The sequence below is a fragment of the Heterocephalus glaber genome, unplaced genomic scaffold (assembly GCF_053883595.1).
Source record: "Heterocephalus glaber isolate CG9 unplaced genomic scaffold, H.glaber_assembly_v1.0 deba00001461, whole genome shotgun sequence".
NCBI classification, from domain to species: domain Eukaryota; kingdom Metazoa; phylum Chordata; class Mammalia; order Rodentia; family Bathyergidae; genus Heterocephalus; species Heterocephalus glaber.
In genome coordinates this window covers 14,797,083-14,822,138 of record NW_028258308.1, presented here as the reverse complement: position 1 = coordinate 14,822,138, position 25,056 = coordinate 14,797,083, and the positions used below count along the sequence as shown (strand labels likewise).

At 34.6% G+C, this 25,056-nt stretch overlaps 1 protein-coding gene, 1 long non-coding RNA gene and 1 pseudogene across 19 annotated transcripts in view; 1 reads left to right on the top strand and 2 right to left on the bottom strand.

The window, feature by feature from the left end:
- Tenm3 (teneurin transmembrane protein 3) overlaps nt 1–25,056 on the bottom strand; it is a 2,554,979-nt gene that overhangs the window by 1,475,240 nt on the left and 1,054,683 nt on the right. The gene's annotated exons all lie outside the window — the stretch shown is intronic.
- The window catches only part of LOC147826736 (uncharacterized), a 54,565-nt gene that overhangs the window by 20,293 nt on the left and 9,216 nt on the right, over nt 1–25,056 (top strand). The window lies entirely within an intron of this gene.
- LOC147826737 (U2 spliceosomal RNA) lies at nt 1,796–1,964 on the bottom strand (annotated as a pseudogene).

Sequence of the window (25,056 nt, the reverse complement as noted above, 5' to 3'; positions counted from 1 at the left end):
GGGCCATCACTCACCATGAACACTTAGAAAAATCTAACAATAACATATCTTTTTTTCATCTTCTTTAATAACTGGGATTCATGGTGTATGTGAAATTATAACTTACATGATATTTTAAGAACAACTATCATAGGAGCAAAATTGTTAATGAAAAATTAAAGATATGAATATCATGGTAAGATTGTATTAAAATATTTTGTACTATAAAATATATGGCACATATATCATGTGGCATTTTATTTAATTCCTAATTTGGCATCAAAGTGTATTGAGTAACCTCCATACTCTAATAAAATATCCTAATACATAAAAATAATGATTTGAAAAATTGATTTCTATTTAAGAAAATTAATTTTCCCACTAGTGAACTATTTCTACATCTCATTTCTTCTGGAATGCATGACCCTTTCCAAGAACATACAATATAGTTTGGAAGTCATGATTCTTATCATCATCATCACTGTTATTAGTATCAGCAAAATTTAATGAATGCTCATTATTAGCTAAGTCTTAGGGATCCAAAAAGTTATAATATTGGTCAACTTTTATCCACATAATGGAGAATAATTGTATATTAAAAAGATAAAAAATACCATGGAAAACAATGCCAGAGCATGATGCTTTAGGGATGCTATAAGAGTTCAGGGAAGAGAAGTAATTTAAGGTGGATGTTGAACAGTTGGGACATGTGTAAGAACCGAGGAATGAGACAAATACTTCACTCATGTACTTTATGCATGTGGCCAGAACAAAGACATAATTTGGGTAAACTCTTTGCTTTTAAACAGATTTTATGCAATGGGAGAAGAAAGTGCAAAAATAAAACATTTTATAAAAGGATGACTATTCACCTAGGCAAGCTATTAGTATTTTAGGGTTTAAGCAGTGAAAGAACACTGAAAGTTTTTAGGCAGATGTGTACATTTTATATTTGGAGAATCCACTTATTGGCATTCTAGCACCACAGAGGAAGCTTTAAAGTACATCTAAGATGAAGAAGACTGTGTCTTAAATGTAACATTTTGGTTGCACACTCTTGGTATTTTCTTACTCATATATGTCACATTTTCTTGTTCCTACATTTTTGATCACATCAAACATTTGTCTGTACTGCTGGAAACCAAGATAAACAACAGTTTAACATAGCAATGGAAGAGATATTCCAAAGACACCACATGTCATACTGCCTTAAGAAGACTAAGTGACAGCGTATTCTAGAAAGCAGAGAAGATTAGAATATACTGGGGAAGTATCAGAAGAGAGAAGTTTGAGGTCTGTATAGGTATTTACTTTCTTTGTTCTCTGTTATCCCAGTTAAAAAGAAGTAGTGAACAACTTAAATAGTTTAAATTTAACTTATGATTTTTGTTTTTTCTTTCTCTTCCTAAAACAATTTGTACTCTCTGAAGAGAGCTTGACAGTGTAGAAGGACCATTACTGGTAGGGAGAAAAGTTTTTCTGTAATGTATTATTGATAATTCAGATCAGTACCTGCACTGACTCCAAAAGAAATATTTGTATAATCTCAATTTTACCTGAAATGTTTTCTATGCATCAATAAACACAGTAAAATTATTTTATATCTATTATAACACTATTATAGAATCATTTAGTATAAATATACTTACTAAATATTAATTAAATTTGATAATACATTGAGAGCAAGGCAAAAAATGTGTAATTTATGTAATGTCAGCATGACCTCCAACCTAATAAAAAATTAGTAATTTAGGTTTATGGTAATAACCACAATTTAACAAATTAAAGGAAGTTGGAATGTTGCATATATTGTATTCTTTCTTACATTTAAAAAGCATGTGTTCAAATTGCATTCTATGTCCTACCATTGAAAAAGAACCTTAATCAATGAATTAATTTTCCTATATGAATTTATTTGTAGAACTGAATTCCTTTGGCCTTTAAAAATTCTACACTTGATCTTAGCCAAAAGGCCAAGAAGCTATGGCCTTTAAAAAATCTTACTTAGTCACTGAAGCATCTTTCGTTTTCCATCAAATAAATACTTAATGTTCATCTAATATACACTAATCACCTAGTTGAACAATGAGGTTTGAATAAGCATTTTGCAGAATGTATGTTTTACTGATGAAAATCATATAATAAATAAATATACAGGATGTATATATTTTTATGTATAATGTAGTATACAATATTCTAACTGATAATAAAAAGATGTGAAAGAATAAAACAAGGTAAAGGGGGTGGAAAGTTCTGATACACCCAGGGGACTTGTGAAAGCATTGTTTCTTATGTAGAGAGTAGTTAGGAAGACCTCAATGATAAAATCCCATTTGAGGGGCCAGGGATTTAGCTCAGTGATTCTGGTGCCTGCCTCTCAAGTGCAAGGTCCCGAGTTCGATCCCCAGTACCAAAAAAAACCAAAAAAACCCAAAAATACCATTTGAGTAAAGAAAGTACTAAAGGAAGTGCTGTTTCACACATGAATGAAACTGTATTACCCTTGACTTTATGTTGAAGTTTTTCCTTGTATAAAAATACCTCTTATCTCAAAATGAATCAAATATCTGTTACTAAATTTTCCAAAGTGGCTCTCTGTTAGTTAAACTATCTTTTTAGTATTTTACCTGCAAAGATATTTAAAAGATCACAACATTTTGCTTTAGTGATTATTTACTAAGTACTTTGCACAAGATTCTCTTAAATACCTGCCATTTTGATCGCCCAACAAACTAAATTCTCTTATAAGCATTTTACATTTCCTATGGGAGTTGACCATTCTTGTTAAAAACGTGACCGAGACCTGGCCAATCACCATGTCTCATTTATCCTGGCTGTAGAAATTGACTTAGGAAATGCTTATGATACAAGACAGTTCCATCAGAATCATTGTCAGCCCAGATATTGGTGCAACTATTGAAAATGGGCACTCCGCCAACTTTCTTTTTCACAGAATAGAAATCTAGGACGTAAGCTTGAAGTTTATGATGTTCTACTTGTCAATATAGGAAAGAAAAGGGTCTGAACAAATGCTAGGCAAGAGGAAAGGAGATCCAAGAAAGGGACAGAAGTCCCGTGGCAATATTCTTTCAGCAATTAGATCCAAGTATGCCTGAAGCCATTATTTATGGACTACTCTTTATCAGATCTAATAGATAACTATATTTGCATAGCTATTAGGGTTCCCTTTCTTATAATTACAACTAACAGACATGACTATCACAAAAAATCTATTGACTCAGTTCTACTTACTCTGGTGAGTTTTTAAAAAGAAAGATTTATGACAGTAAAAATGGCTGTTTCACTGTTCTGTGATTAGTCAGCTCTTAAGCATTTCTTTATGATGATTATCATTTGGTTACTTTCTCATAGCTTAAAACACTCATGATTTTAGCTCAATAAATATTTTACATGCAGTTAAATATATAAGAAATTTACCTATTATATCAAATATGCAAAGCTGACACAAGACAGTTTTCTTATTCTGAATACACAGCCTTGAGCTTCATGTGGCTTATAAGTGTCTAAAATACACAGTAAAAATAAGGAAAAATATTATAAAAAGAGTGCTGGGATTACAGGCATATACTACCATGACCAGCTTCTCCATTAAATATTAAATATATTGAAGTCACAAGTCATATTTTCCAAGCTTCATCTTTAACATCTGTTTCTAGAATTCTGATATTTATTGAATATAGTACTTACACTTTGTTTGGAACTCATCAATCTACACATATCATTTTTTGAGCAACTATTGAAATGTGGATAATTTATCCCATTGTTATTCTCATTTGATTAACAACTTTATCCACTAACTCATGATTTCTCAATTATATCTGGAAGAATTTGAAATTGTCCTAAACAACATGTTGATAATTTTTCAGTAAGGTTCCCCTCAAAAAAAGGTTCTTAGCATAAAAATAAAGAAAACCATCCCTAAGCAATATAGTGGGTATGAATATACATTCCTATGTACTCTTCCTCCCCAAATCTCATTTTTTCCATAATAAAATGATGCCAGCACTCACACACCGTCTGATCACAGCAGGATTGCAAGACCTACCCAGCTTTCGTACTACAGAACTATTTCTAACACCACACTGACCCTGAAGTGTTTGCCATCTCCTTAAAGCACCTGCTGGAACTCCCAGCCACGCTCCCCTCCCTGCTTTGAAAACTACATCTACCCCAGTCATCAAGCTAAAGGTAAGAAATACAACAATTTGAAGAAATGCAAAAATACATCTTTTATTCTATTAAACAGCAGGTACTGCTGAAATAAGTCAAGCATGGGCATGGGCACTTGGCCTCAAGTATATAAAGTAATATCATACATTTTTCATGAAGCAGCTGTATTAGCGAACTGTCCAGCACTACTCTTGTGATTTCTCATGCATTTCCTTTATTCTCATTAAAATGTTTTCCACTGCATGTCATTATCTTTTACTTATCCAGCCATGATTTAGAGACGCACAAACATCAGACAGGTGAAATCTGTTTCCCCTTCCATTCCTGCGATCCCCAGCCCGACGCACCAATGCAGGCCTATGCGATGATTAATAATTTTGCCAGGCACTGGGGTAGATGGCTGAGCCTGAGCCGCGGAGCATTTTCCAGGCATGAGCACGGTGCTGCCTTTGCTTCTGCAAGGGAACAATGAGCGAGTGCATTTGTGAGAACTCTCCTGTCCGCTGGGCACTCAGCTAGGAGTCCCAGAATATGAGACACAATTATATTCAAATGTAAGTACAAAAAGTCCTTTTGACTCCGATATAAATTATTCTAGCTGCCATGTTGGATTACCCTCACTATCACTCCTCTTCATTAGCAGTGATAATTGAGCAATGACTCTGTGTGTGCTTAAATAATAATATGATTAATGGTATATTTACCTATCTTGCTTGTAAGCTCCCTACACAAAGGGAATGTTTTTTTCTATTTCATTATCTTCATCATCTTCAAACACAAGCTATTTGAGCCACTGTGTTTGTAAAGCTCACAGACTGAAGCTAAATCTCTTGATGAATCTGTTACTTCACTACTGCTGTCTTCTGGGTACTTTTTAAGCTTCATTAATAAGAAACCAGAATTTTCGCTACTAAGTGAGAGAAGAAATGCAAATTGCTGCTTTTCCTTTTCATGAATAGCATATCATTTGTATTCTTCTCATCTCTTAATGTTGCTCAGTAGGTTTACTTTATCTGGACATGAACTTTAGAGTGTAGATTTCGTAACATATTTTTCTAAATTATTTCCAAATGTCATTATTAAAATAATGAGCCAAAATAATCAGCCAAAGAAAGAGGGGGATTAGGAAAATATACTTGGTCCCCCCAAATCATTCCTGAGTATTTCTAACAGTGCATTTTTATAAAGAACACACTCAGCATCTGGTCTATCTTGCATTAAAGCTACCCAAAAGTTATAAAATGAATAATTAATGATGGGACCCTATGTACAGCACACTGACACCTTTACTAACTTAAATCTATAACTTATAGGTGAAAGTAAACAGAATAAGTTATAGGTATAGTTAGCATATTAAACTACTCAAAAGAAAAACATAGAAAAGCTGAAATGTCACTCTTTCTTTCCTCTTGTATTTTGTATTTTGAGAATTTTTTAAAAATTGCTAAGAACAGTAACACCTGGAAAAAGCCATGCCGGTGGGACACCTTTTTTATGTTTATTAAAAGAAAAAGAGCCTTTGTTAATGGGCTTTCCTTATTACTTTAATTTTCTGTTGGCAGATTCCCACTTTCAGACCCCTGTAGACTTACTGGTCCTGGAAAATCGCTTTCTTCTTTGATCCCCTGAGTAGACTAGTGACAACTGAAAATACACAGGTAAAACTAACACAGGATGGTCTTTTCAGAGCCAATTTTCTATGGTAGGAACGATGTGCAGGCAAATTCTCTTGTGCTGCTTGCTCCAAGGATTCTTTTTTTTTGACAAACTCCTACCCTCTCTTGCCCCAAATGGGAGGTTATTAGGCTATCCTTTGGGGGAAATTATTTTGTTTTCATTTTGTTTCACTTCTCTTTAATCTTCTGAAAGAAGCATTTACACGCTCTCTGCTTGTATTTCTGAGGAGAAAACAAAACTTACATAATTTGGAAAGTCACTGAATTCTTATTGCTTTGGCAAAACCAGTCACTGGTTTCCTCTACTCAACTCCAACCCAGATTAGAAGTACTCAAAGGTCCTGATAAAAACCAAAGCAGTGGGTATTTACAAAATCATTTTATGGAAGACAGCACTAGTAAAGAAGGTATGCTCCACGACACAGCATGTCCTAAAACACGTTAATGATTTTGAAGGTTCTTTATATTATTCAGTCTTCATAAAACATCCCTGTGAGGTCAAGTACCTGCCCACTTTATGGTTAAAGAAACCAAGGTTCTGAGATGGTAAGCAGTTTACTCAGGTTACATAATTGATAAGAGAAAGGTCCAGAATCCAACTGATGTCTGAGTTTAAAGTCCAGTTTTCTTCGTATTTTATTTATGGCATATTTTTTTAAACTAGCATTATATATATTTTGTACCTAACTAGAATACTTCTAGCCATGAGAAATTAGAAGAAAACCCAAACCTACATATTACAACAATTCAGATTTATACCTACAATTTAAAGAAAAATATGATCTATCAGGACTAAATTTCAGGGTTTTTTCTTCCTGAGAATAGAATTTTAGCTAGTAGTTGTCAGCCATCCTCACTTGCCTAACTTCAACTAACATAAAAATATTTAAATATTGTGCAAAGAATTTGGGGAACTAGGAAGGGGGTAGGGAGGAAAGAAGGAAGGGAAAATAAAAAATGAGAAGAAAAAATAGAAAACAGAAAAAATAGAAAAAAATAGAAAAAAATAGAAAAAGTGGAAACAAAGCTTTTGCAAATGAGGGGAAGAGGGTTGAAGGGAGGAGAGGGGAATGGGAAAAAATAAGAATCAAGATATATCATGTACAGGTACAAATTCCGTATGATGAATGATCATATTATGTATATCTAAATTGTACCATAAAATGAATAAAAATATTATACATAATTACTATTGCACAGAAAAAAGTATTTGAAGTTTCTAATAAAAATTACACACTACACATTACCATTTATAACTTAAACACAATAACAAAAGATTATGATTACATCATGACATCAAACAGTAGAAATAGTTGTTTGATTATGCTTTTAATCTCGAAAATGATTCTGTATATACATTTAGAAACACAAGCAAGGGCTCTTCTAGTTCTGATGAAAAGTCTGATAACACTTTGTATCCTTGGATAGTCCTGCCAGATGTGAGGATGTTTACAAGTGCCCACCAGAAACCAGACTTTTTTTGTTGTTGTTATCATTTTTCTGTTTTGTTTTGTATCTGGAATCAAACTCAGGGCCTTGGGCTTGCCAGACAGGTCCAGTGCCACTGAGCTAAATTCCCAGCCACAAGCCTGGTTTTATTATTACCTGCCACATGCACATAGCAAATAGAATAGATATGAAACCTCATTGTGCCACCACTGTATAAAGTTAAACATTTGAAAATGTGGTAGATGTGACTGATAAGCCAAACCTTCCCACTTACTTATAGTTGGATATTCTCTGTTAAAACATTGGTGAATTTAGTTCGTTATAATACCAGTTTCACATACTTGAATGGCCATGAGGGATCACAGAAAGGAATACTCATAGAACATCCTATAATTTAAAAAACTAATAAAATACAAATAATATCATCCTATTTCTGAATGTCCTGCTATGATACTATTGCAGAAAGAGCCCTGGCTAGCTGGAAGAACATCTTTCACCCCCTAACTCACCAATCCAGAACACTTTCTCTCCATATAAATTCGGTTTTTATAATTGGATGATTGTACTGCATGGTTGACAACTAACTCCATTACAATATTTTGTGAAATCAGCCACAAGTAGGAGCTTTCTTATATAGGAAGTGTATAATGAGATGAAGCTGTACTTCAAGCTCATAACTGATACAATAATATCTCTAGTTCTCATAAAGATAGAAAATGTCAGGTGGAGAAAAGATATTTAAGTAAATATATTTTACAGTAAACAAATGGAAAATATAAAATACCAATATTTTAATAATTATATGAATACCCTCTAATCAGATTTTGTAATGAGCTGGCTTTCTTTGGAAACAACACCAGCAACTGTGCTTGATTTTATTTTTTCTTAAAAGTAGTATTTTTTCTCCCCTTGAAGAGAGGTCTAAAATATGAGTTTTATGCAAGAAAACCTCTTTTGACTCCTTGTATAAGCATAGAATATTAAAGTGCTTTAGGAATAAACTCTTGTATTTAGTCTACATATCTGTATTTTTGAATCAGTTTTCTACTTTCCATTGCCATGCAGCAATGGTTATTTTTTAAGTTGCTGAAAAAGATTCCAAATTTTTAAATCTTTTTAAAATTTTCTTTGAGAATTCAGACTAAGCCATAGCTCCATCTGCTGGAAGTGCATATCACTAGCAACAGCTAGAGAGGCACACAATACAATTTGTCCTCAGACTGTGTACAGCAGACTTTCTGTGTCTCACTCACTAAGAGACACTCAATTAGAAAGCAAACAACAGCTGTAGAAAACTTTCAGCTCCTGGGAGAAGTGGTTTATCTGGGTCATAGTGCAAAGGAAGCCCATGGCTCATAAGCCCATCTTACAAGTGCAGGCATCTAGCATGCAGACTAATCCATAGTCAGATAAGAAAGCCCTTATTGACATAAAGAAATGACAAGTGATTTCATTATCCTTATATTTTGGAAAAACTCCAAACTCATTTAGTGCCACTTTTCAATTTAAATGTAAAATTACCACTTGCCTGGATTCAGGTTTATTTTCCATACTGTATTTTCCTGTTGAGCATCAGGTTTTCTATCTTCATGTTAGAAAAATAAAGTATGGTTATGTAACCTTATTTTCAATTTGGCATAGTTTATGTATTTTTATCAAGTTTTAATGTGTCTGCTTGCTTATATATTTTATTTTTCCATTATATATGATTTCATTTGCTTATTTATTATTAGGGAAACAAGTAAATTCTTACTACAAATAACCAGAAGTTAATTAATTCATAAATGTTTTGATTGCTTTCAATATTTTTATTTATAATCATATGCTTCATTTTAAAACTTTGAAACCGGGGCTGGGGATTTAGCTCAGTGGTTTCACCGCCGGCTGCGCAAGTGCAAGGACCCGAGTTCGATCCTCAAGGACCCAAGTTCGATCCCTGATATAAAAAAAAACACAAAACACTTTGAAGCAGTTTCCATTCATAGTGTTTATTCATGTTTAAATAACAATGAAAATTTAATTGCTTTTTTAAACCTATTGCCATGTTTCTCTTTCTTTAAGATACAATGAAGCTATGCAGAGTTCATGGGGCTCAATTCATACCCAAATACATAACAGAATCTCCTACCTTTCTCAGTTCTATCTTGCAGACCATGGAGAAATTATTGGTATGTTTGAAACTTAGAAGAATGTAAACCATGCTAATTGGTATGGATCAGTTCTTTGTTTACACTTTACTCCAAAGATTTAAGTAAGCAAAGTGGGTGGATAATTGATTTTTTTTTGCTCACTTGAATATGTTTCCCTACTGTTGTACACTGAGCTCTCTATAAACTATACATCTTCCCTTCAGTCTACACCATGTTTTTAAAATTGTGTGGAATAGAGATTGAGGTCAGCTTACCTCACCATCAGTGTCTTATTTGGAATCAGAAGTAATATATACATATTAATAGAGGATGAACTGATTCCAGCACTCTGATGTTAATAAAATAAACACATTACATAATAAAGCACAAAACTTGATTTATTTAGTATGATTTTGAATATGGCTCTCTGAATATTGGGAGCAAACTAAAAATCCCCATATACTATTTAATTTTCAAGGAATTCAATATGTATAGAGTACACTTAACATGAAAATTGGATTGATCATGATATGATATCACTTTGATCTTCAGAAAGAATATTTAGAGCCTTAGGATAATTAGGATGAATGCCAAGTGCCAACGTCAAGTATGAAAAAAGAGAAGATGGAAGAGATTATACTGATTCTGTCCTGAAATCAGGATATACTCCTTTAAAATTATTTCTGGATCTCTCTCTTTCGCTACTTATTATGTGTTTCTCATTTATAAAAGCTGAATGGAGAAAATATGTATGTAAATTTTATTTCTTTGGGTCTACATGGATTTTGTATAAAATGGAAATTTGCTTCATAGTAAAAGTTTATACCTGATGTCTCCCTTCCTCGTATGTGGCTTTGCTTGATTAACATGCTTCTCATTCAATGGCCATAAAGAAGCACACATTTTAGATTAGAGTTTTCTGTGGGTTTTTTTGATGACTGGCTTGCAGCCAAAGCACTTATCCTGCTATTTGGGATATATTATAGAAAACCATATAACTGCACCTAAGAGTCTTTAATTGCTAATTGTTCCTAATAACTGTTTAGTATATAATGCAAACAATAATGTGTGATGTCAGTTTGAATTTCAAGGTTGTTATTCAATCTCAAGTTTCCACTATGTTATGTTCTCTTCCTGTGGTTAATGATGTCTGAAGAACCCTCAGTGGAGTAACAATCCTGGCTTGGCTAAGGGTCAAGGTCTGTATTAAAAGAATAACAATGAAAAATAGAAAACTGAGGTCTGAGTAATAGCCTACTATAAGTTAGAGTTCAATACCAAGTACTGTACAGAATGAAATGAATGGCCACTCTTGTGCTTCCAACTACAATATGCATCTCAATGACCATTCAGACATTAACAGCACTGTGGATTATCCCTAGAATTTGGAACACTTATCTACATTGTCACCAGCATCTAAGGAGTTCCATTATGCTCTGGGAATCACTTTCTCCAGTTCTTATTCGTAAAGAACTGAGAGGAGCTTTCATTAGTTCTGAGGAACTCTCTCACAGATGCTCATTGATCTCCCTTCTCACACTGGTTCAAGCAGAAACATGGAAGCCCTGTTATAATAGGCAATGGAAAAAATGTAATGGGGCCAAGCTCTGGCTAGCTAATAATCCTTCAAGTACTTCTCTCTCTGTTCTGTCCACAATTTCAGTAAGATTTCCAGCACTTGAGGTTTAAATGTCCTCTAGCCCTTTAGAAGCTGGCATCTAATTGCTTCTTCTTGCTGCCAAATGACTGAGTGTTTTCTTCATTGACTTGGTTTCTGCCAGATTCTGAAATAGACAGTAAGTAGGATAAGAGAGGCCGGGGAAGAATAAAACTCACTCAGAGAAGGAATAGAGCAGGTCTGGGAGTCAGGGAGCAAATATGGAGAGAGTAAAGAAAAGCCCCTAAAATATGAAGAAAGTGTAAATTGGGGGAGGGGGGGCCATGGAGGGAGGGAGGGGAAGGAGAGAGAGAGAGAGAGAGAGAGGGAGAGAGGGAGAGAATATACCAGAGTAGAGTAGTGGTAGGGATAAAATTTCTCCTTTTTCTGAGAAGTATGTGCTGAGAACATTGTAAGTGTGTGGAGTTTGATATACTGCCTCTAGTCACAAAAAGCATAGCACAATATTTGGTACATTTTGCCCATTCAATATAATTCCTTATTATCTCATTTTGGTAGATCCCTAAATGGCTAAAATTGTTCACTTTTCCTGTTTCCATGCCTTTTGCTCTATGATTTAAAATCTCCTCCCTTTAACACATAGGGTCTGTTTTATTTCCCTTTGAATATGAGCCGCCTTGTGACCTGCTTTGGAATTCTGCCCAGCTACCATGTGAACAAGCCTACAAGATGAGAGACCATGTGGGACACAGAAGAGCTTTCCTAGCACAGGTGACCCTAGACTAGCCAGCTACCAATCAACCTTGCTGTTCACTGAAGATACTGGAATGAATTCAATTGAAACCAGAACCACTAATCTGAGCCTAGACCAAATTTCTGACTGATATACTTAAGACTTAAAGAAATATATATTAAGCCACGAAGTTTTGGAGTAATTTCTTGTTCACCTCAGTCTAATTGTAGCAATAACCAGTGTATATATCTTGAGTACATTATTATATTTTTGAAATTCACATTTTCTTACAATCTCTCTATAAAATTCTCTTAAGAAAGTCTGGATATATTAAGCTTATTTTTGGTTCAAGATACAAGATAGTTTCAAAGATAACAATCTGTAATTCTTGCACCTTTAGACTTTCACTAAAAAGCCAGGCATGGTAGCAAACACCTCTAATCCCAGCACTGGGAGGCTGAGACAGGAAGATCCAGGCCATCCTGGGCAACATATTGAGTTCAAGGCCAGCCTGAACTACATGGTGAGACTCTGTCTCAAAAAGCAACAGGAACAATAACAAAACAAAACTAAACTAAACTAAAATCCAAAAATCCCACAAACCTTTCACTAGGGGGACATCTATCACCTAGTACAAAGTCTATTATCTATTTGTTCTTTCAATATAGATAACATTTCATAAAATATAAGACCTTTTGGGTTTGAATCCCAGCAGGCATTGAAGCTTGGAGTTTAGGAAACTGATACACTCAGGGAAAAGAGATATCAATCTAGATTCTAACTCTTGTCAATTTTTATCTATTCCTGTTCATAATGTTACAATTGTTCACATACTGCTAAAGTACACAGATATGTCATCTCATCTATATCACCTCTCATAGCATAATTTATTTGAGGGTTCACTATGCAAAAATTTATTAGATCAACCAACACTAGGCATCTAAAATTTTAGCCATGATCAAGAAGCTTCTTTATCCCAATGACTTTAATAATATATAGAGATGGGGATGACATCACCTAATTCTATTACACATAATTACTTTTTTTACCTATCATTAAAATGGAGATTACTCACAATTTAGAATTGCTGTTAAACAGAATTTTACAGATTCCAGCTGAGTTACAGAAATTATACTATATGCTTAAGAGCAAAAACTTGATAGTGTTTCTTTCCAATGAAGAAAAATTAGAAAAATGGTTTCATACAGCCCAAGATAATATTACATGGGTAAAATCATACTAAACAGAAACTTCAATCGGGATCTATGGAGGAATAGATGACCTTCATATTGGGTGGTTCAGGATGGTAGAAGTCTGATTTAATAAAGGTGCGGTTAGGAGCTTTGTGAAATTATTCTGAGATTATGAGGACTAGGGAGCATTATTATACCCCCAAGTCTAAAGGAATAAAGAGAAGGGAGAGCTGTGGAACCCTAAAAGAGCTATTTGGAGAGAAACAATTCAGAAAGGCCATGGCGTCTCCAGGAATGCAACAGTGACACCACCTGTCATGGAGGGAACCACAACCTCATTCTCTTTCCATCCATTCATCAGTCAATGCCTCGAATTGGCTAGACCCGCGAATAAGCCATGGGCAATGGTAATCATCAATTCCATTTCCAAATCTTAGCCCTCTAAGACCCTGAGAAGAGTAAAGAAGAGAGGAGAACAATGAAGAAGGTAGGACAAAGGTGAAGGATGATCCAGAGGGACAGATGGGTGGGAACTGTCCAAGCGTAGCTCCTTCACAAAGAATAAGAATAAAAACCACATTTTTTAATGAGTTTAATTATTTGAGCATGGTGGCATATCTAACTTAGGAACATAGTAGCATATATGCTTTCATTTATAATTGTGTAAGGAAGACAGTTGTGAAATATTGGAAATGGATGGAGATATTAAAAATAGAATGGGATCCAAATTCCTATGTCTTCTACAGTCAATTCTCAGTGCTCTTAGAAATTTATTTTTATTATCATCTCATCAGTTCATTGCATTTTCCTCAACATTATGATTTTCTAAACTCTTAAAAGTATTAGAGTAAAACAATTAAATTTTCTGCTCTAGAAAACTATGTAATTGTCAAACCATTTTTAGTATCACATTTATTTTGCTTATTACAAACTTCTAGCCTCAGGCAGGTTGACAAACATTTTTTTGTCCCAAATTTCTTTAATCCACATAGTAGTGATAATGGACTCCATAGGATGGTTGTGTAGATTAAAAGAATTCAAGTAAAGTATTTTAAAACATTCTTATTACATAGTAAACACCCTCAAAACTCTAGCTAATAATAGTAGTAGGGTAAAAAGATTAATTCTCATTTGTGCTATTTGGATAGTATTTTTGTGTCTCAGAAGAAACAACCAGCTCCCAATATATCTCAATGTTTGGTAAGAATCTTAGTATGAATTGGATTTAGGCCACATGAACTACCTTTCTTAAACCCTCAGCCAACAATGAGTCAGATGGGCAGTAATCTTAAAACAGACAGATCTGTTTAATCTGGGGCTTTCTGTGAGTTTAAGCACAGATTTTACTACTGAGGGTGGTTTGGCAGGGAGAATAGGATGATCTAGAGCCATCTTTGGAACATACTTTCCCAGAGATGGAGTTCACAGTGTGCCAGGTTCATTTATTTAAAGTCCACAAATACTAAATAGACAAACCTTAAAAAAAAACACTGAAAGTGTAAATAAGGATCAAAATGTATAATAGATAATGTGAAATAGAAAGAAAAGGCCCAAAGGGGAAGGGTGAGTGGGAGGGTTAGGGGAAAGGAAAGAAGGGAAAGAAATAAATAAGAGAAAAGAAAAAAGAGAAAAATGGAAACAAAGTCTTTGTAAATAGGGAAGGGTGAGGGGTTGAAGGGAGGGCAGGGGAATGGGGAAAAAAAATAAGAACCAAGGTATATCATGTAAAGGTACAAATTCTCAATGATGAATGTCATCATATTTTATACCTAAAATGTACCAATAAAATTAATGAATGAAAAATAGTCACAATTAAAACATATCCCCAAACAAAATACAGTATCTGCAGATTTTAAAACTATGATAACTCATCAAGGCATCATCTAACCCTCTCCTCAAGCTGAGCTCAGTCCCTGCTCATTTCAGATGCTCTTTGACTCCTGCAGAAAAAAACACCTTCCTTGATAAAAATAGATTATTAGCTTCCTTTGTTTGGAGGCAATCAAACACTGTAAGAAGCAAAAGACATGTGTTAAAGACAGATAATCAGCTAATTGAAGCTTTCCACACCAAATAACATAAGAAACTGAAAGAATATTGATTGAGGGAGAGAAGTGAGGGTCAGGGGACAAGTACTTTATTGGAATTAGAATTCCCCATTTGAGGGCTATTGTGAGAGTATCACCTTGTTTGGGGATCATGTGTACTTCTCTCCAGAATCAGAGACAATTGGGTATATTCTGAGGAGCTGCCATGCATGCAAGCATGTGAATGTTTAGATTTTTTGCAAGTCTCCTTTAAGCTTCAGTCATCTGCTCCAAGATAGAAACCTATTAAGCACCTTATATCATGTTAATATTCATGGTTTTCCATCTAATCCATCACTAGAAATAGTGGTGCCTTCTATCTGCTAAATGATTTTGATGAAATCAATGAGAGCTTCACTATTACCATTGCCAGCGATAGATCTTTCCAACTGTCTGAAAGACTGAGAGCACAGGAAGAAAACAGGTAAGAAAAGCTATAGGAAGGCAAAGTAACAGAGGATAAGCAACATGACATAGAGATACACAAAAGAAAGAGTACGGGTTGGTAAGGTGGGCACATGTGATGGAAAAAGAAAGCTTGAAATGTTGAAGTCTCCAATCTTAGGATACTTACTCTTTGTTGAATAATAAGAACAAAGGACTCTTTCTTCCTCCCACACCAATAACAAGAGCAACAGCACCAATAACTTTCATATATTTTATACAACACTTACTAATTGCCAAGCATTATTGTACTTATTTGTGTAATTATAATATGATTTATAAGGTAGGTAAAGTTATTTCCTCATTCTATAGGTAGGGAAACTGAGGCATAGAGAGGTCTGATCAAGGTCAGACAATTGACTGGGGTATAAACTCTTACCCATATTTATACTGTTTTCATAAGTCCTGTGTTATGAATTCAGGGTGTGATGTGTGTGTACATTTATAAAGGCATATAAATAGAAAAATATCCTTAAGGCTGAGGACAGCTTTATTATTTGAGCTGGAAATTTTGCATGAAAACATGACAGGAAGTGAGCACCATCACAAAGTAAAACACCAACACTTTCTACAAGCTATACGTCACAAGTAAAGGAACACTTTTCATCAGTTTGATTATATGAGAATTGGTGGAGGGAGTAAACTATAGAGCAAAATTTCATAAATACTGTACTTTTAGAGAAGGGGAGCTCTCTAGGAAGCAGCAACTGAAAAACTAGAAACAGAGGCCACATGAGCAATGAACTGAATGTTTATGTACTGTCAAATTCAAATATTAAAGTCCTAATGCCCAAGATGATAGTATTAGGAGGTAAGACCTTTAAGAGAATATTAGATCAACTAAGTCAACCTTCATGAATGGAATCAATGTCCTTGTAAAAGAGATAACAAAAGGGCATGTACAACTTCCACCATGGAAAGAAGACACCGCATCTGCTGATACCTTAATCTTGAACTTCCCAGCCTCTAGAACAGTGAAAAATACATTTCCATTGTTTTCAAAATACCTATCTTATAACATTTTGCTGTAGAAGCCCAAATATTCAGAGAATATGAAAGGTATATTTCTGGTAGGGATTATCATTTATTGCTTAGGGTTTCTCTTTATTAGTATTTAAATTTAGCCAAATAAGTTCACCTTAAATGCAAGTTTTTCCCCTGTAACATTAAAATCAATGTTTTAGAGGAGTTCATACCTAAATTATAGAAACTATTTGGCTTTATTGATAAACCTAAAACTTTTAGAACCTCATCAGGAATTGTAAGTCAATAGATGAAGCTAGGTCTTACTGGAAGAAGAGCAAATTGATCAGACTTACACTGAGAACAGCATGGAAAATAGTATTATAAAATTTAGGATCACAGTGCCTAGAATAGGAGATGCCCACTATATATTGACAATTGACTGAGTGAATGAGATATCTAAGAGTTTTAATTACTCTGGATGCCATAAAGGGGCTGTCAAGCTTGGAGCAAAGATAGTGTAAACAAGCAGATGATGGCACCTTGGTCAGAGCAGCAGAGAGCAAGGATGCATGGGTGACAGTAGTGAGAAGATCGAGATCTCTGCCTTTTCTGTCAAGGATACATTTAGAGACTGTGATTTAACTTTCAGATGGTTTAACTTTGAGTGAGAGAATTCAGTGGTGGTCTAGAAGAGCAGTTTGTAAAAAAGAACAACCAGATGAGGGATGTTCAAGACACTACACACTGGTCTTCACTAGGCTGTTTTAATCACCTCTCACAGACAATAAATTCCAACTCTAACAATGTGTCATCTTAAACAGTATAAAAAGCAAATCAAACTAAATTTTTTTCTATAATGACACACATTTGGCATAAGGCTGATCTTTTCAGTAACATTATAGACACTAATTTTAGAAGCTAGTTTTTTTTTTCTTTCTGAGTAACATGACGAGTAAAGTTAAAAGCACTAGTCCTAGCCTGCTTGGTATTTCTCTCTCTCTCTCTCTCTCTCTCTCTCTCTCTCTCTCTCGTGATATTGATAGCAGAACCTGAGCACATGGTGGTTGTAATTCCCAATAATGGATGACACAGTCAAAGTAAAAAAAAATTTAAATAAGCGAGAGATACTTAAATATCATAGTATTATGTTAGAGTTTATTTCACACTTCTCTCCATTTAATTCATGAAGAGAAAAATCACTGTGATAGATATAAGTTGGCAGTTGTGATCATTAACAGGAAGCTATTGCCCATGGGTATGCAGTAAAATGTGGTACATATTGATTCCTTTTAACGTTAACTATTTTGAGGTTGTGATTGAAAATTACTGTTGAATTGCAGATAACGGTAGCTGTTCTCCACAAACGATAAATATTGTAAACTGCTTATAAGAGCAGTTAAGGTATTATTATGTTTGTGTCATTAGATTTACTTTACTGACATAAACAGTTCAAAACAACACACATTTGTATGTAATTTAAGTACTATTTATTCAACTTACTTTAACAAATAGCACCATATACAGAGCTTTATGCAAATTCGAGAATACAGGCTTCTTTCAACTTGACTGAACAACCATTGCTTTTCTATTAAACGACTTTTCATATCATTTTGTCACTACGCTTTCAAAATTAACTTCTTTGTATGTTAGAGGATTGCTCCTCCAAAAGAGAAAAAGAGAAAGAAATCAAGCAAAAAAATGAAGGTGGGTTTATTGGCCCTTCTATTCTGTGAAACAGATTAGATAAAGTGAGTCAAGCATCAGAATGCCTCGAAACTTGTGGCAAAATCTGAACAGTTGTTTTCTCTGAAACATTAATTTTAATTGAATGGCCTAAAGGTGACTTTCACTAGAGTCATTTAAGAGTAAAGTCCTGGGTCAGTATCCAGCTGTACCCATCACACCCCATAAAGTTCGCAGACCCTATTGGAAGACATCTTTGGGGTGAATAGGATGTATGCCATGAAGAATTCATTGGAAAAAATTATTCTTTGTGATCCATACTTTCTGATTATTTACAAATGCACTAACTTCTGTGTACAAAGTGAATGAAAAAGTTTTCTTTAATGTTAATTAAAAGTCAATGCATACTCTTAGGTCACATTTAACCATATGTGATATTGTCATATATATATATATATATATATATATATATATATATATATATATATGATGAAATTTTATTTCATACTCTGAATGGTTCTTAAGATATTGTCTGTTTTCTGTTTTCCTCAGTGTCAATTTTATAAAAAGGATGACTTGGGGTCACAATCTTAACCTTGAAGAGCCCATCACAGTGTAACCTGGTTACCACCCAATGTGCACTCTGCCCTGAGAGATCCTTACAAGTCTTCCCTATTGCGCATACCATAGCCCTAAAATGGTTGTTTCAGGTCCGGCCATTTTGGCACCAGCAGATGGACTGATGGTGAAAGTTTTTCTAGGTGAGAAGGTAAACATATTTTCTACTCCACACCCCCTCAATTCTGTTAGAGCTTGGCTTTTTAAAACACAGAACTGGGGAATTTGTATTCTTACAAAGGAATATAAATGGTAATGTATGGTTATAATCCATAATTAAAAATCCCTGCAAGAAAATGCTGGGAAAAGACAGAAAACATTTGCATAGATAGAATAGCAACACTGATGTATTTTTGCAGTCAGAAAAAAGAAATTCTGTCGAATTATTCAAGAATTCAAATGTAAGCTCCATAAGGGCAAAATTTTAATTTATTATCTTCCTTGCACCACTTCTGATGCCCAGTATTAGATACATAACATCAGACACATATTACATACCTTCACAAAAAGTTGTTGAAAGAAAAAAAAAACCAGTGTTTTCTAATTTAAAACAGTCTTAAATAACTTCTTTTGCATTTGAATTTTTTGTTTATAAGTTCTACTCTAAAATCTAATTTGTGGCTAAGCATAGTGGCACATGCTCCTAGTCCCAGCACTCAGGAGGCTGAGGCAGGAGGATTGCTGCAAGTTCTAGGCCAGCCCAGGCTATACAGTGAGTTCAAGGGCAGCCTGAACCTATATCAAAGAGAGAGAGAGAGGGAGGGAGGGAAGAAGGGAGGGAGAGGGAGAGGGAGAAGGAGAGAGGGGGAGAGAGAGAGAGAGAGAGAGAGAGAGAGAGAGAGAGAGAGAGAGAGAGAGAGAGAGAGAGAGCAGGAAGGCAGGAAGGCAGGAAGGAAGGAAGGAAGGAAGGGTGGGCTAATTTGTAGTGTGAAGCTCATGTTGGATGGATGGATGGATGTGTATGTTGATATATGACTTCTGACTATAGTTGTCAACCTGAGGACCTGTTGCTGGCTCCTTCCCTCCCAGTGCCACGTGTTTCTATACTTAGTCCTCATTCATTTGCTCTCTGTTGGCTTCTCTACGCTGCTTGGCTTTTGAACTAATGCTGGCTTTTCCACGTTATTAGAACGTGTGCTCACTGTGTCCTTGAAGCATTTCTTTTGTCCCTATTCAGTCAGAATGCCCATCTTCAGTTTCCCACTTGGAAATTGCTTTGATAACCTGCTGTCAGCCATTCTCTTTACATGACCAACCTATTGAAACTGAATTACCATAAGTATGACTTTCCTCCTAGTGTACTGACAGTGCTCTGGGCCCTCATTAATGCAGATCATTTTGCCATTTAATTTTAAATATAGCATACGAGGGAGAATTGCCTAGGAACTGGATATCACATCAGTGACAGGCCTGACCATAGTGCAATGAGAGAGAGAGAACCCTTTGCAGGCTGCTATGCCCTGAGTTCTCAATTAGAATTTCACAGAAGAAACCAGAATTGGACCCATCACAGCCTGTCTCTCCTTTTCTCTTTACAGGTGTTTTTCTACACATTCTAAATCTATCTTTTCTAACGCTGACCCATTTTACCTTACCATGCACCAGAGAAAGAGAGGACTATAAAACAAGCTTCTATACTACCATCATTATAGGTGGATTCCTAACCAATCGGTTTTCACATTTCAGCCACCTTAGCTCCTGCCATTCTAAGAGAAGAGTAAAATAATCTTCATAATCTTTCAGTGATCATAAGGACTTAGGTTGGTATGCTACTTATCACAATCTATTTTATTTCTTATCTCTATTTTGCTATCTACATATTTTACTGTTTGTTTTTTCTATGTTATGTTTGACTTCAGACTGGGAAAGAGGATTATGGGATAACATAATATTTTTAATATATAAGAAGTAAATTGTTATGAGAGATGGAGAGAGAGAGAGAGAATCATTTTCTTTGCTCTTCAACAAACCATAACAACATTTTCATCTTGGTAAGAAGTAAAAATGAAAACAAACATAAAGCAAAGATAATCTTGCCTTTCTCAAATCTAATTGAGTGTGTGAAATCAAAGATTTGAGGTATCTATACTCCAGTATGATAAAAGAAATTTAGTACATTAACAGATTAAAAAGAGAAAGCCATAGTTATCTAGCATCAATGGAGAATGGCATTGTAAATAAAAATGTGTTTCAAACAATTGAAGGTAAGCTTGCTTAAGCACATCATTTTTTTCATTAAAATCACCTGTAAAGGAAATCTTAAAGTACAAGGATCTGATATATCCCAATTTTCTTAAACAGAGAATACAGTAAGTACATAACATAACCTTTCCTCAATATCCCAGGGTTATCACTATGAACATCAGCTACTGCATTTTTCAGTAATATGATGATGCCCTGGGGGACTAATGAGTGCACGTGTAATTGTCTGACTTGACACAAAGTGAGTTCAGAGTGACTGATCTCTTAAAATTTTAATTTGTTTCATATTTTCACCATTTTAGGCTTTTAGATATTTTTGCCACTATCATATGGGCCCCACTTATAGCAATGTGCCCACTTGCAATTTGCTATGGACTGATAAACATTATCAGCAGGCTACACATTTGTATTGCTTGTGTGTGTACACATATGGTACATGCAATGTGGGTGTGTGTGTGGGGGTGTGTGTGTGAGTGTGTTTGTGTAAAGTTTAGCACTGAGTGAAGGCTTGAAGGGCTCTTGTATCAGTAATTTCACAGAGTTCTAAATGTACTTTTGTGATACATAATTACTCTACTTTGAAAGCCTGTTATTCTATTTACTCTCTCTGGTTCTTAACTGTTTTCTACATGAAGATATTTCAAATTTGATTTAGCACTAGAAACACCTAGATTATCCTACTAAAAATGCAGATTCTGATTCTAACAGTGGGAACAGATGCCCAAAACTCTGCCTTTATAACAAACTCCTAGGTCCACATTCTTGGTAGCAAGATTTGAAATTGTCCGGGTAATTAAAAAAGTGACTAAATTAGGAATCTGAAAATAAGAACCTACAAGACAAATCTTGCCCATTCTCTATTTTTATATGGCCTGTGAAACAAAATTATGTTTACACTTTTTTTTCTTATTTCTTTTTTGGTACCAGGAATTGAACTCAGGGCCTCTTGCTTTCCAGGCAGGTGCTGCACTGCTGAGCTAAATTCATGCCTGCCCTTACACTTTTAAATGTTTTGGGAAAAATGGTATTTTGTGACATGCGATAATGATATGAATTTCAAGTGTCAGTATCAACAAATGAAGTTTTATTTAAACTGTTATACACATAGGGTTGCAAGTTGTCTGTAGCTGCCTCTGAATTACAACCAAGCTGAGAATTACAGTTCTCTCTGTCTCAGGGTTGGGGGGGGGGGGCGCTGTTCCAGGACTCCTAGTGGATACTTGAAATATGGATAGTACTTTACCGTATAACAGAATGCCTTTTCCATTTTCCATAAGCATTTATCATGCATTCTGGCCAACTTTTGTAGTTTGACAGGTGACCGCAAAATTAGCATGAATTTCCTTTTCCTTTTTTCAAAATTTCATGGATAGAACATTCATTCGTACTATAGATCTTAACAACCTCAGCATATTATTATCCTTTCTTTATTAAGGCAAGCACTTTGATATTTACACATAAAGGAAGCACTTTATGGCTTCTGTTTTTCATATTCTAATTGCCAGTAGCACTATTCTCTTGGGGTTATTATTCAGTAAAATAAGGGTTACTTGAATATAAGCACTGTGATACTTGGAATAGTCAATTTGATAACTCAGATGGTCACTAGATGATTAATATGTGGATAGTATATACAGAATGGATACACTGGAATAGATGATTCATATTCCTGGGAAAATGGAAAGGGACTGAAAGAGATGTCATTATGTTACGTAGAACAATGAGCAATTTGAAACTTAATTTTGGAATTTTCCATTTAATATTTTTGGCCACGATTTAACCATTAATAACTTAAATTGCAGGAAGCAAAATCATGGATGAGGAGGCACTACTACTGTTGCAATGGAAACAGTGAAGCTAGCAAAACCTATGATATTTTGTATTCTGCTTTTTATAAGATCAATTTGGAAGCCTTGATTTATATAAAAGTACTTTATATTTGGATTCTACTTTTTAAGTTACAAAGGGCTTAATTCCCTTTGGTCCCATTAGTAGTGTTAGATAGGTAAGGATTGTTCTGGCCCAACCTGTACAGTGGGATAGTTGTTACCCTACTCAGTGATACTCAGGGGGAGGAAGACATTTTCAAAGTCACATAGGTATCATATAGGCTAGAAACAGCCCATATAGATAACAATAATTTGTCCTAAGCTTCATGACTAATAATAGGAGATGCCAGGCAGAGAATAACGTCAAGTGCCTTTTCATTGCATCATATTTGTAGTGGCAGTAGTATTGTTGTAGTGAAATTTCAACAGTTTTCTTCAACTAAATTATTTCAAAATTAATGATGCTCTTTTACTTTAATGTTAAAAACACTTTTAAAAGTAAAGAAGGGCAAACCCATTTCATCTAGTATTTTATTCCACAGTTTTAATATTCAAATAAAATGGAAGTAACAGAATTCATATTCATTGAGAAGCAAGTATTCATCTTTTAGATTCAAATAAGATTTATTGACCTATTTCCCTCAATCTTATTTGATATAAATCAGATTTCATTAAAATATTAAGTTTCACTCTTTAGAATTAAAGAGTAGCTTTCCAAATGATAATACGAACTCACCACTGGTAATCATTATTATGAAAGAGATTTTTAATCTATTGAAAATATTCATTTATTCTTTAGAATACATTGTATATTTGTGTCAAAGGACTCAGTATAAGACTCAGTATGTCAGATTTATGAACGAATCCAATTTAGGAACATTCTCACAGAACAGAACTTGTTTGTTAGTTGGAGACTCACTGTATTTATTTAAAATATGCTTTTATGTTATATATGGTCTAGTAAAGATATTTTTATCTTCCCTTTTGTGATCTTTAAACACTATGGTTCTATAAATAAGAATAAATTATGGAAATAAGTTATTTCTTTAATTAAATTTGTAGATACATATGAACACTTTGGATTTAGTATTTTTTTCCTAGCACAGAACTAAGAAAATTATAGAATCTTTAACTTCAGAAAGGCAGTATCATAGAATATGCAAATCATTGATTTCAGGCAAACCTTTCTAGTCTCTTACAAGGATTCACATCAGATTTATTTTTTGTTAGATGACACATTAACATTCCTTAGACTAACACAAATATGAAGAAAACTGAAAGGATGTGCTTGAAATTGGCCAATCAAAATATATTTTAAAAGTATAATATTGGCAATATATTGGCAATCAGATTATTCATTTATGTACTGTTGGTTATCAGAAGTGAGATTTTTGGTATTTGGCCTTCTCCTTTGGAGTTCATCACTGTTATCTTAAGGAATTTTTTTTTCCTGCTTAAATATAATCACGTGGTACATGTGAAGACTGTTTGAATTGCTTTCTTGTGGTAATATTCTTGTGTTTGAGATATTCTTGATATGTTGCTCAAACTTGACCTGAATAGTCAGCATTGATCCTTCTAAATCTTGCAAGCTCCTAGTAATTGACATAATTACATCTCTAAAATATATATATTTTATTTCTTCATAATTAGCTTCTTGCTGTTTTTCAAATTTACTTCTTTACTCACTTCCTAGAGAAAATGAGGGTCTGTGTTGTCTGGTGGTGGTCTCTCTCAGATTTTCTCCAGTGCTTCTTATGCCAAGTACTTCAAAGTTCCCAGGGAGCTGTTCTCTTTGCCTGGAATATTTCCATTTCTCTCTCACCCTATTCTATCTTTACCTAACTGTTTGATGCCCCATGTGGCAGAGACTGACAAGTTGTCTACTAAAGCATTTCCTTTTCCTTTCTGAGGACAAAGCTAGATTACATTTCCTAGCCCTCTTCCAATTAAGTGCTGCCATGTTATTAACTTCTGGCCAGTAGAATATGGAAAGGAATGATGTACAATATATCTAAACCTAACCTGCCCCTTCACCTGCCCATGCTCTCTACTGTCTCCATTGATTTGTGATGTCTCTCCATTCACTGGCAGAATGGAAAGGATTCCTAGGACTTAAAGGAGGTCTGTTTTACAACAGGGAAGAAGTCTAAGTAACCTTTCAGAGAAAAGTTGCCCAGAAGAGATAACCCTTTCATGAATCACCATTCTGGACTGCTGAACAAATGAAAGATGAGACTTCAATATCCCCAAATTTAG